At 51.6% G+C, this 11300-nt stretch overlaps 1 pseudogene; it reads right to left on the bottom strand.

The window, feature by feature from the left end:
• Nucleotides 1-2231: 2231 nt before the first annotated feature.
• On the bottom strand, nucleotides 2232-11015 carry LOC134378910 (ribosyldihydronicotinamide dehydrogenase [quinone]-like; annotated as a pseudogene).
• Between the last annotated feature and the right edge of the window lie 285 nt (nucleotides 11016-11300).

Raw genomic sequence — 11300 nt, 5'->3', positions numbered from 1 at the left:
AGTCCCAGGAAAGGTGCCCGTGCTGGTGTACCCCAGTGGTCTCAGGCCTGCTGGTCCTGTCTGGAGTAACACTCTCCTTCAAGGGCAAAACAAATTAGCCTGAGCACAGATGGAGGACTGTCTGGGATGAGACCGGGCTCCCGAGGATCCCACCGCATCCCCACCAGGAAGCGCTCAGATGCTAATTTTTCCACACCCCATCTTGTCGCCATGTTCTGGGACACGTTCTTTTCTCTTGAGGCTTCTCTCTCTCTCTCTCTGTCCTGGGTACAGGGCACCGACCGCAATCTCCAGCTGCCAGAATGTCTCCAAATTTCCTGACACTCCCTCACATTGAGCAACTTGAGTCTTTTTCCTCTTTTTTGCCAACCTCCACCCATTGAGGCCCTGGGGCCTAACTGTGCACAATCATGAGACCTTTCCAGAGCCACGAAGCCCTGTGCTCCTGTGAGAAATGCTTCTGCCACCTTATGCACCCGACAGGGCTGTGGTCATTTCTACTCTTTTGTTAACAGTAACTCCCACCGCCTGCCCACGCCAACTTATTTTTGTTTTAGGTTTTTCAGCAATAAGGTGTGTAATACCAGCAGTCGGTGTGGCAGGGGGCCAGGTGCTATGGGACCATGAGGGCGAAGCAAGGTCCCAGCCCTCAAGTTGCTAACAATTTTGCTTGGGAGGCAGAGTTAACATCCTCGGCATCTGAGGCTGACGCCACGGACTCTCAGGGCATCGGACCTCAGAAACCTGTAGGGCAAAGTCTTACCTGTGAACGTCCCATCCTCTGGCCCTCAGGGGAAGGGGCGACACCCTTCTAGCTGCTTAGACAAGCCAGCCTCCCACCCCGACACTTCAGAGTTGATGAGGGAGGATGGAGGATTCTATTGCCCAGCATCTGGGTCCAGCAACCCACCAGGATCCAGGACGGGGCTGACGGAGGAGGGTTTATGCTGCTGAATACTTCCTTGGGTCATCCGTGAAGAGCAGGGGGTCGCCTGGCCTCCAGAACGCCCAGTCCCAATGGAGAGCCAGGCTGGTTTCTGCAAGTACAGGCGCTGGAGAGCAGCCAGGGAGAGTGCAATAGGAAACCCTGCAAAGGTCCCGCTGGTGGGACATCCACACTGTCTTTCCTCCTGGTGCTCACAGAAACCCATGCCCAGGCACAGTGATGCAACGGTCTTGCTGACAGCCCAACTTTGTGGCTGGGGACAAAGCAGGAGGCAGGGAGGCTGCAGCCCTCACCATCCAGGAGTATTTGGGGAGCACTTCCTGGGACGGGCGCCCCCCACACTGATGCCCTCTGGGGACGAGACCGCCCTGCCTCGGCTTTCATGGAGCCCACAGTCAGTCCAGTGCAGAAAGAGCTGTTCACAGATCACCTGGTGTTTGAAATGTCTACAACCAGGACGTCCACATGCATTCCTTCTACAAATAAAATTCCACTGGGATGTTTCAACAAACAGAAGAACGGAGCATAGGACAGGGTCCAACTCAGTCCACAGGGTCGTGGGGGCTTCCGCAGTCAAGTGACTTGGAAGGTGGTGTGCAAAGGTTGAACGGGGGGCATGGGGCAGGCACTGAGGAGCTGGGCCAGCATTCAGGCCGGAGGACAGCGTTGGTTGTGGCTCTGCACCCAGACAGACAGCTGTGGGTCCTTGGCAGGAGCAGGAAGAAGTCAGGAAGGCCAGGGCTTGAACACAGAGGAGACAAGGGAGCCGGCAGTGCTGGAGCAGAGGCCACATGCTTTACCTCGCAGGCCAGCTCAAGGATCCTGTGCCTTTCCCAGGAACAGCCAGAAATCTCTGAAGAATTAATAAGCCTCAAGAGTGGCCTGAGCAGATGGGTGTGTGTATCGTGTGTGTATCTATATGTTTATTGCACGTGACTGTGTGAGCATGTGTAGGTATGTGGTGCATGTACATGCATTTAGGCATGTGCACGTGCATGTATGTATGTGTGGCGCGTGACAATAAAATAACACAATGAAGGCTGAATACAGGGAGATGGAAAGACATTAGACAAATATTGAAGAAAAGAAACCTAGGTGAATAGTGATCAGTCAGAAGAGAATTCAACACAACCAGCTGATTATTGAAACATTTAATCTGGCTGTATCAAACTCTGAAGACACTCACTAAATGCATCCAGCCTGCTCTGTTGTAATTTCACCATCGTCCCTTTGTACAGATGGGCCACCCAGTGTGCTGCTCACGTGATGTACATGTGGCCCAGTGTCAGTGCCCAAAGTACCATGGGGGTGTGCAGGGGATGGGCTCCTCCTTCGAGATGCACCGCAGCCTCTGGGCCCACGAAGCCACCGTCCCTTTTCTCTCTTCTTCTGACGCAATCTCAGGAGCAAAGCTGATCTGAGGGGCAAGGATTTGAAATCCACAGAAGTGCAGGGCGCCATGCAAAAGCCACAGGGACAGAAAAGAACTGGTTAGAAACCACACCTGCTACGTACCAGTCAGTCACATGATTGATGGGGGGAAGTGGTGTGAAAGGAACCTTCATGTGATTATAAAACTCCTTTACTGCTACGAGAATGGAAAACTGGACTTCCCCATAACCTTGGCATGTGGGGCCTCCGAAGTGAGGGGAAGAACTTGGGGCACCTGGAATTTCCAAATCCTATCCTTATGATTGAGATCCATCCGTGAGCATCACTCTGGATTCAGACACTAAACGTTACAGTTTCGCTTGGTTAGGCAAATGATGGGACATTTATGCTACGGGTTATTCTAGAATGAGGTTATTCTAGCTATTATGTGCCCCTGTGGAAAGTTGTTCATGATATTTGTTAAAGGAAAAACGATGACAACTTTTAATTGTAAGCAGCCTGTTTATGATGCACTAGTCCCCTCTAATCGGCGGGATCGAGCCTGCAGTTTCAGTTCCCCACAGCAATATTAAACAAACAATTCCAGTAATAAATGATTCAGAAGGTTTAAATTGTGTGCCGCTCTGAGCAGTGAGATGAAATCTTGCGCCTCAGGCCTGTGAATCACCCCCTTGTCTGCATGCGGCATGCCGCGCCCACACCTCTGAGTCACTTAGCAGCCGGCTCAGTGTCAGATGAACCGTGGCTACAAAAAATGCTTGTGTTCAAGTAAGTAGCCCTCACTGTGGTCAATCATGCTGCAAAGCACAGAGCGGTGATGCTGGCAACTTGCACACGCCACAGAGAGGCAGGAGAGTGCTTCCTTGAAGTGCAAAGGGGAACATTCTTGACTTAAGAAAAGAAACTGTGTACTGAGGTTGCTAAGATCTACAGTATGAATGAATCTTCTATCAGAGAAATTGTAGGAAGGAGAAAGAAATTTGGCTGGTTTTGCTGTCGCACCTCAAACTGCAAAAGCCGTGGCCACAGTGCGTGATAAGCACACAGTTAAGTTGAAAAACATTAAATTTGTGGGTGGACGACATGAACAGAAACATGTGGGCTCGGTACTATCTGTGGCTTCAGGCATCCTCTGGGGTCTTGGCACGCGTCCCTCGTGCATAAGGGAGACTAAGGTGTGCCATTCATATAAAATAATAATAAACATAATGAACCTAATAATAAAAATTATGTATGTAAGAATACAATACATATGAGCCATAAGGAAATAAATCAAATTGTTAAAAGTGACTATTCTTGAGGCAGGGATTAAGGAGACTGACTTTGTTTTTCATACCGTCTCATCTTTTGCTATAATGTGTACTTTTGTGAGTGTGCGCGTAGTGAGTATGCACGGACGTGCCAGCGTTCACCAGTGTGTGAGTGTGCAGGGAGTGAGCGAGCACACACGCGTGCACGTGCAGCGGCCTCTGGAAGCTGCTTACCTGGAGCGGACACAGGAATTACCGAAAGTCTCCACTGACACCCCCTTTTCGTGTACATCTTGGCCGGGCCGCTGGTCGTCCAAGAGCAGGGTTAATTTACCCTGCAGGGGAGAAAGCACGAGTACGTGTGGCCTCTGGGAGAGGACACAAATGCTGCTGTGACCCCGCACAAAGGTTTATCACGACCAGGAGGAAAGTCTGGGGTCAGCTCCCTCCAGGATGGACTAGCATAACACGTCCAACCCTGGCAAGCCCATCCACAGGTGACAGGGACATCGCGACTGAAAGTGGGGACGGGACAATCGGAGCAAATGGAAGAAGTGACCGGAGAAACTCTAACATGCCCAGATTCCTGGAGGGAACCAGGTTTAGGTGATGCTGCCGTGTGTGACCGGACATGGCTGTGGCACAGGACTGAAGGGAGTCAGGCAGGGACCCACACACAGAGTGCTCAGTACATGGTGGCATCATCGTGGTCCAGGATAGATCTGGTTACACGGTCAGTTTTCCTCAGATATGCTGTTTCCCGGGACTTTGAGAATTTAAAACATTTCTTTCAGTAGGAATTTTAGTAAGAATTCCTAGCTACCACGTACTGTGCACCTTCCAGGTTCCAAGGACTTGTCACCCTGCAGTGCAGGGGTCCTATTACCTTGTTCCACAAGGTCGGCGCATGATGCGCATTGGGTGAGCTCGTGCCAGGCCAGGGCTGGAGCCAGGGCTGACAGCCGAGTGGCCCACGTCCACCCTCCCCCAACACCCAGCCCCAGTCCCTTCTCTTCCAGGCACGTAATTAGCTGCAGATGTGCCTGCGGTCCCCAGTAGACGAAATCTGCATGACTCCAGAAATGATGCTCTTCTCATCCATGTACAGCATACAGTGCTTTGCACGCAGTAGGTGCTCAATCAACACTCGCAAACTACAACTATGACTGATAGACGGGCCCTTCCTCTGCCAACATCTCTGGCGATCCTCCACCCAGAGCACATACCTGGAGAAAACCAGAGTCATAGAAGCAGGGAACATCGAAAGCAAAGCCCTGGCACAGCACTCTGTCCATCCAGCCCGTCAGGATGGCCAGCACGCTGAACCAGTACAGCGGGAACTGGGGATGGAACACCGGGGAGAGGCGCACGCTGAGACCCGTGCCCAGAGCGCACGTGTCAGCAACCCGGTGCCTCAGAAGGAATCCCGCTGTCCTTCTCTTCCCAGGAGGCTGTGCAGGTGAGGGAGACACAAACGCTAAGCTCTAACGTGGCGGCATGGACAAGGGGGGCACGGCCAGGGCGGAGTTGACAGTGGTCCCGGTCGCTGTTACGGGTGGCTCTGTGTCCCCCAGTGACAGCCCTGATGCTGCTCCAGTGACCAGATGTAGACAGGGAGGGGGTGAGAAGCTCTGCTGGACCCTGCTGTGGGGTAGCAGTCTCTGTGACTGAGCTACTCGAGGGGACAAGAGGAAAGGTTTGGAGAGAGTTCGCCCCTTCACATGCACGCGTGTGAGTTGTTAGCATCTGGGAGTCCCAACGAGTTAGGTGCGGGGCAGCTGTGGATTTTCACACAAACTAAAGCTGCCTGCTCGGATTCCATGCCAGCAGCAAGATCTCTGCGAGTCCACCCTGGTTCCCGTAGGAGCCCGAACATGACCTCCAGACATCGCCTGTGAAGGGAAAAAAACACAGGTGAGCATCCACTACCAAAGGAGGAAGCCCACGCTTCGTGGGCATTCAGCACAAATCAAACTCAGGAACTGGCAATGAAACCCAAGCTCCAGAAGCTACTGCTGGGTGACGCTGCCAGTACCCTGTGCTTCCTTTTCCAGATTCATCCCATAGGGCTACTAATAAATCGTTCCTAGCTCACAGCATCGTGGCAAGGATTCGGTAACAAACAGCACAGTAAACGCGCAATACCCAGAAGAGAATTAATGCTCAGTGACGGTTGGGCTCTGATAATGTCGGTAATGGTAGTGCTGAATGCAGCTTTTCTTAGTGCTGAACAAAAGAAAGAAGCTTACAGTGCAGACCCTCTGGACAAAGTGTCAGGAAAGGAGAGAAGTCAGGGAAGAAAAGACGTAAAATGAGGCGGATAAAAGGAAAAGACCGGTACAGAAAGAACAGGCCTCGGCTTACATTAGCCACCCAGTCACACGATAGGGGGACATGACAGAAAGGAGGGGTGGGCTCCGCTAGGTCGGCTGAGCCCAGGGGGTCAGGAAGAGCAGGGCAAGAGGCTGAACAGGGTTCCGTTGGGACCACATGCCCCAGGTTTCTGGGGACAGTCATGACAGAGGCCCATCGTCCCGGCATGATGATACCCCGACGGTAACCAGGTCTCGAGCACCAGGAGTCCACCCAGGTACAACAGAATGAAAGAACGTCCTGCACTTTGACCAGATGAGCAGCTCAAGGTTGCTCCATACAGAAAGGGCTGGTGCCAGGAAGGGGTGTACAGAGAAGCCTGGGAAGGGGGCAGCGTTCCTTCCTGCTGCCAGTGCTGTGAGGCTGTGAGGGGCTTGGGGACCACCCATTCTGCACGTGTCATTCTGTCTGGGAAGTGATCACAGGCCCCCCAACAACTCCTTGCACCCACATGGTGGTCTCCATCTCCCACCCACTCCCTCCCTTAAGCGGGGAGGAAAAGAGACAGTCAAGACCAGTCAGGCCCCTTGCTTGGAAATTCCGGGTCGAGGGAATGCAGCCTCGGGTGCGGGGAGACACCAGAGCTGAGGTGCAGGGAGCAGCAGAGGAGCAGGGGGAGGAGAGCAGGCTGCTTGGCACGGGGCACTGTCTCTGGAGCCCAGCTAAAGGCCTGTCCTGGGGCCCAGCAGACCCAAGCGACCAGAGCACATGGATATCATAAATTCCCCTTTCTTGCTCGACTTGGATTTCCATCAACCCAGACACTGGCCGGGCTTACAGTCACAGCCCCGACCACACCTGCCTGGTGATGGAGGAGAGAGGCCTTGGCCTGAGGGACCTAGTCCTCCTAGAGGCCCTATTAAGGGGCCAGTTCTTTCTGCAAGGACAGCACCGCCCTGCGACAATCTGTGAACAACACAGGGGAGGGGCTGGTGGGGAAGCAACCAGTGGGAGGGTGGAACCGCAGGTTTTCTCCAAATTATCAGAATGTTTAAGGCAGGAGTCATTTGGGCTTGAATTCCCTGACGAACGCTTGTGTAGACAAATCTGGTTCTCAAGCAACCCAGCAAGTCTGGGGGTGGGCCCGCAGGAGAACGGAGGAACGGGTTTCTTGCACCACTGGGCTCATGGAAAATACCTTCATTCCTCTGTTCTGGGGGGTCAGGATTTTGCATAAGCAATATTGGGTACATTGACCTCTTTCCCTACTAGGTAAAGTGTTTCAACTAATGCTGCAAGCAGTTAACAGTGTTGTAACTAAGTTTAGAAATTAGGTTACCACACCTACCCACACTGTGCAAATGTGCAAGAAACACTGATACCACTTGTAGGGGAACACTCAGTGTTTGGGATGAGTTTGTACACAGGAGGAATCTTTTGAATGTCAGAGGAAAACCGCACCTGAAATGTCACTAGATCAGCTTCCTGAACCTCTTCCTGCTCGGCAACGATGTCGCTGGTCAGAGCCCTCTTCTTGTAGGCTTCACAGGCTTCCACCCCATAATTGAAGACCTCAGGATTGGAGAGAGGCCCTGGGGAAAAAAGAGGCTTCTCACTCACGGGTGAGGGTGTGTGGCCCGGCCCAACCATTCCGCTAGCGCTGTGTATACCTGTCTCTGACTCCTCAAAGCGAGTCACAGACAGTCTCTGTGACACTGCGGCCAGGCTTTGGAAAGAGAGAATGCCTGGCAGGGCCACTGGTTGAGCGCTTCCTACCTAGCAGCGGTGCGCTCCACACATCCCCTCTTTTATCAGAATAGCAACCGATGACATCCCTGCAGCTCCCCGTAACCACAGAGGAAACCAGGACTTGAGAGGCTGGGTGACTTGTTACATGCCCTCTGGGTCCTGGAGACAGAGGTAGGTGTGACCCACTAGGCCACAGTGGGTCATGGAGGAGAGCAAAGCCCAGGCCATTTGGAGAAGAGCCACAGTGAGAGCTGGGACAGCTGTCCGTCAATACACTCATCATTAAACATTTGAGAGTTTCTTGCTTCCTCTTTTAACCTACCTGCATGTGACTTTCACTCAATAAGTGCACACTGAGTGCTTCTACGTGTACAATCCTGCCTTTACTAGGAACCCTAAGTGGGTAGCTTTGCACGCTAGAGGCTGTGTTGCAGCAGGGAGCTTATCAGATGGGGTTATGGCCACTGCACTATGTAGAATCCTGACCCCTTGGGCCCTTTACATCCATATCTACAGCATTTCAAACTGCAAAGGGACATGAACTTTTACCGATATGTAGAACAAGATCTACAGTGACCTGCACCAAAAGGTTGAGTGTGCTTGCCTCTGGGGTGTGGTGTGGGACTGGAGTATACGTGGAAAGGGGCTTGTACTTTTCACCCTGTGTTCCTCCACACTTAAAAATATTTTTTACATTAAGATCGTGTTACTTTATTCACTTAAAAACCAGTGGCTCCTTATCCCAGTGATCTCCATTTTTCTAGTGTCTACTCTTCTGCTCATTAAGAGAAAATAGTGGATTGATCTAGCAAAAGGGAAGAAAGACAGGGATGTTGGCTGTCACCACCGATACTGAACACTGTACCTGGAAACGTAGTCAGCACAATCACAACCAAGAGGAAAGCAGAGACATTAAGTTCTAGAGAAGAGGCGGTGAGTGATCATTACGTGCAGATGATCTGACTGCATATCTGGCAAGCCCCGGAGGATTCACTGAAAAGTATTCCAGTCACCACAAAAACACACATACAGGCCCACACAGAGAATAATCCCTGTCACACAGAGAAACTGCACCCATAAGAAGAATTACAGAAGATGTGCGTGAAGAACCTCCTGAATAGACGCGGGGAGTTGTACAAGACTCGAACAAACGGAAGTCACACCGTTCCCGCGCACAGAAAGAGCCGGTGTTACGAAAGACCAGTTCTTCCTAAGTTCATCTATAAGTTTAATGGGATTTCTTGTTGAATGTGGAAAGCTAATTCAGATGATTTAACGGAAAAGATAAAGAAATAGAAAACAGAAAAATAAGGGAACTGAAGGTGACCTGTCTCTATGAGATATTAAATTATGTTATTTCCCTAAACAATCATAACGATGTGGTACCGTGTTGTGTGTCATGCGTAGACGGGTGAAAAACGGAATAGAAAGGGTACAACAGAATCAAACGCATGGGAATTTAGGTCACAAGGAAAGTGGCAGTTTCAATCAGGGGCAAACTGGAGCAAACCTTCAATGGCGAGAAGATAACTGGGCAGGAACTTGGCAAAAAAAGAGACCCATATCTCACAACATACATCAAAATAAATGCAAAATAGTTAAAATATTTAAATTTAAAGAGTGGAACCTGTCAAATACTCAAAGAAATGACAACACTTTGTTTTTAAGAAAAATATCCGAGTTTACAGAAGTAAGACACAGACCCCAGCCGTCATAGAGCAATCGACTGATGGAAACTCGACTCAGTAAAAGGAGGCAGAATCCTGTGTGGAACAAAACAGCAGAAGCAACGTCAAATTGACAACAAAATCAGGTAAAACGTATCTGCGATTCACACCCCACCCCGCCCCACAGGCTGAGTTTTTAGTACATAGACGCTCCACGAAAACAAAAAGGTCCAAGACCGACGAACTAAGAGAACACGAACGAGGCAGGAACGGACAGTTCACGGGAAGGAAACCGTCAGTAGCGACAGACAGAAGCGGAACACGTGAAGGCGCCAAACCTCAAGAACCGACGGAAGGACACGGAGGCCGTGCAGGGAGGGGCTTCCTGGCACACCGGCGGCTGTCACTGCGCTGGCAGCACCGGAGACCCCGCGCAGCGAGCACGTGCACTGCCGCTGGTGCCGCGCGAATTGGGAAAGGCTTGGGGCACCCGGGGACTCCAGAAAGGGAAACGCGCGGCCCTCGACCGATAGGCACTTCCACTTCCGGGGCACTGCGTGGGAGGGAACGCCGGCGGCCGGGTTCCCTGGGGTAGGGGTCGTCACCACCACTGCTCAGAGCCAGCCTAACGCGCCCTTGAGCAGGGACTCACTCGGAACGACGACATCGCCGCACAGCGAGTGCTCTGCCACAGCAGAAGAGGAGGCCGCGCGCACGCCCCGCTCCCGTGAAGGGGACGCAGAGCGCCCTCGAGTGCCCCTCAAAAGTGCCCCTGCAGCGCGCGCGTCTCCGGAAGGCCGAGGGCGCTGGCAGCACCGGCCGCCTGGGCCGCACAGACCGCGCCTCCACGCTTCTGACCTGAGACATGCACATCGCCAGCAACGATGAGCTTCCCAGGCATGTTTTTAGTTGACAAACACAGAGGAAAGTTCAAACGGCAGAGCGATCGTGCCACGACTCACCAGTGACATCTCTCCTTGTGGCCCTGGGCTCAAAGTCCACGGCGTACAAATCCGACACACAGGTGACGGCAAAGCCCTGCCTGCTCAGCTCCTCCACGGCCACGTTCTTCAAGGAGCCGTTGAAAGACTTGGCCTCGTGGTGCGCGTAGACGATGAGCACCTTCTTACCTAGAGCAGGAGAAGGAGCGGCCCCTCTTGAGGGACAAGTCCCGCTTGTCAAAACTCAGCGAAGACTGAGATGAAAATGACACGTTTTGGTGCTCACAGCAGTTGTAGCCAACACATACCAACCTTTTACATGAATGGCAGTTTTAAAAGAAGAAATATTTTTGGTGCGCTTACATCCCAGCTCATCATTACTTGTGTTTTCTAATTGACAAAAATGCAATGGGCTAAATAATGTCTCCTGGGAACCAGCACTTCTGAATCCTTTAAAAGCCTGATCTGATTTGGTTACCCCATGAGAAGTTCTAGCCCTGTCTGCTAAACATGAAAAGACAAAGCCGCTGGAATTGACCTTGCGTGCTGACCCATGCGGGCAGGCGTCAGCTCCTGGCAGCTTGGCTCTGCCACAGTGCTGCCTCTATCTCCTCCAGGCCCACCGAGACTTGACACGAAAACAAAACATGGTCCCACGGGGACGGGGGGCTACCGGGAGCCCGTCTCTCGGCGGGGATGCTGATGACAAGAGGACTCCAGGAAGGGCCAGGTCTTGCAGATTATAACTGCACTCCATATCCCCCTTTCACTGCTTTATTTTTCTCCAGAGCATTTACCATCAATCTGATGGACTATATATTCTACTGATTTGTTTATTTCTATTTTACCCCTCCTCCACCTTAATGCAGGTATTCGGGAGGAGAGAGATATTTTTAAATCTGTGTGTTTACTGCTATATTCACAATTCCTAAAAATGTTCTTGGCACATAGTAGGCACCTAATTATCTGTTGAATAAATGAATATATGACAAACCCACACATATGGAGCTTGGATTAAGAAAATTATTCTGTAGATGAAGAT

Source organism: Cynocephalus volans, chromosome 5 (genome assembly GCF_027409185.1).
Source record: "Cynocephalus volans isolate mCynVol1 chromosome 5, mCynVol1.pri, whole genome shotgun sequence".
NCBI classification, from domain to species: Eukaryota; Metazoa; Chordata; class Mammalia; order Dermoptera; family Cynocephalidae; genus Cynocephalus; species Cynocephalus volans.
The sequence above is the reverse complement of the archived record's forward strand: the minus strand, read 5'-3'. Positions and strand labels throughout refer to the sequence as shown.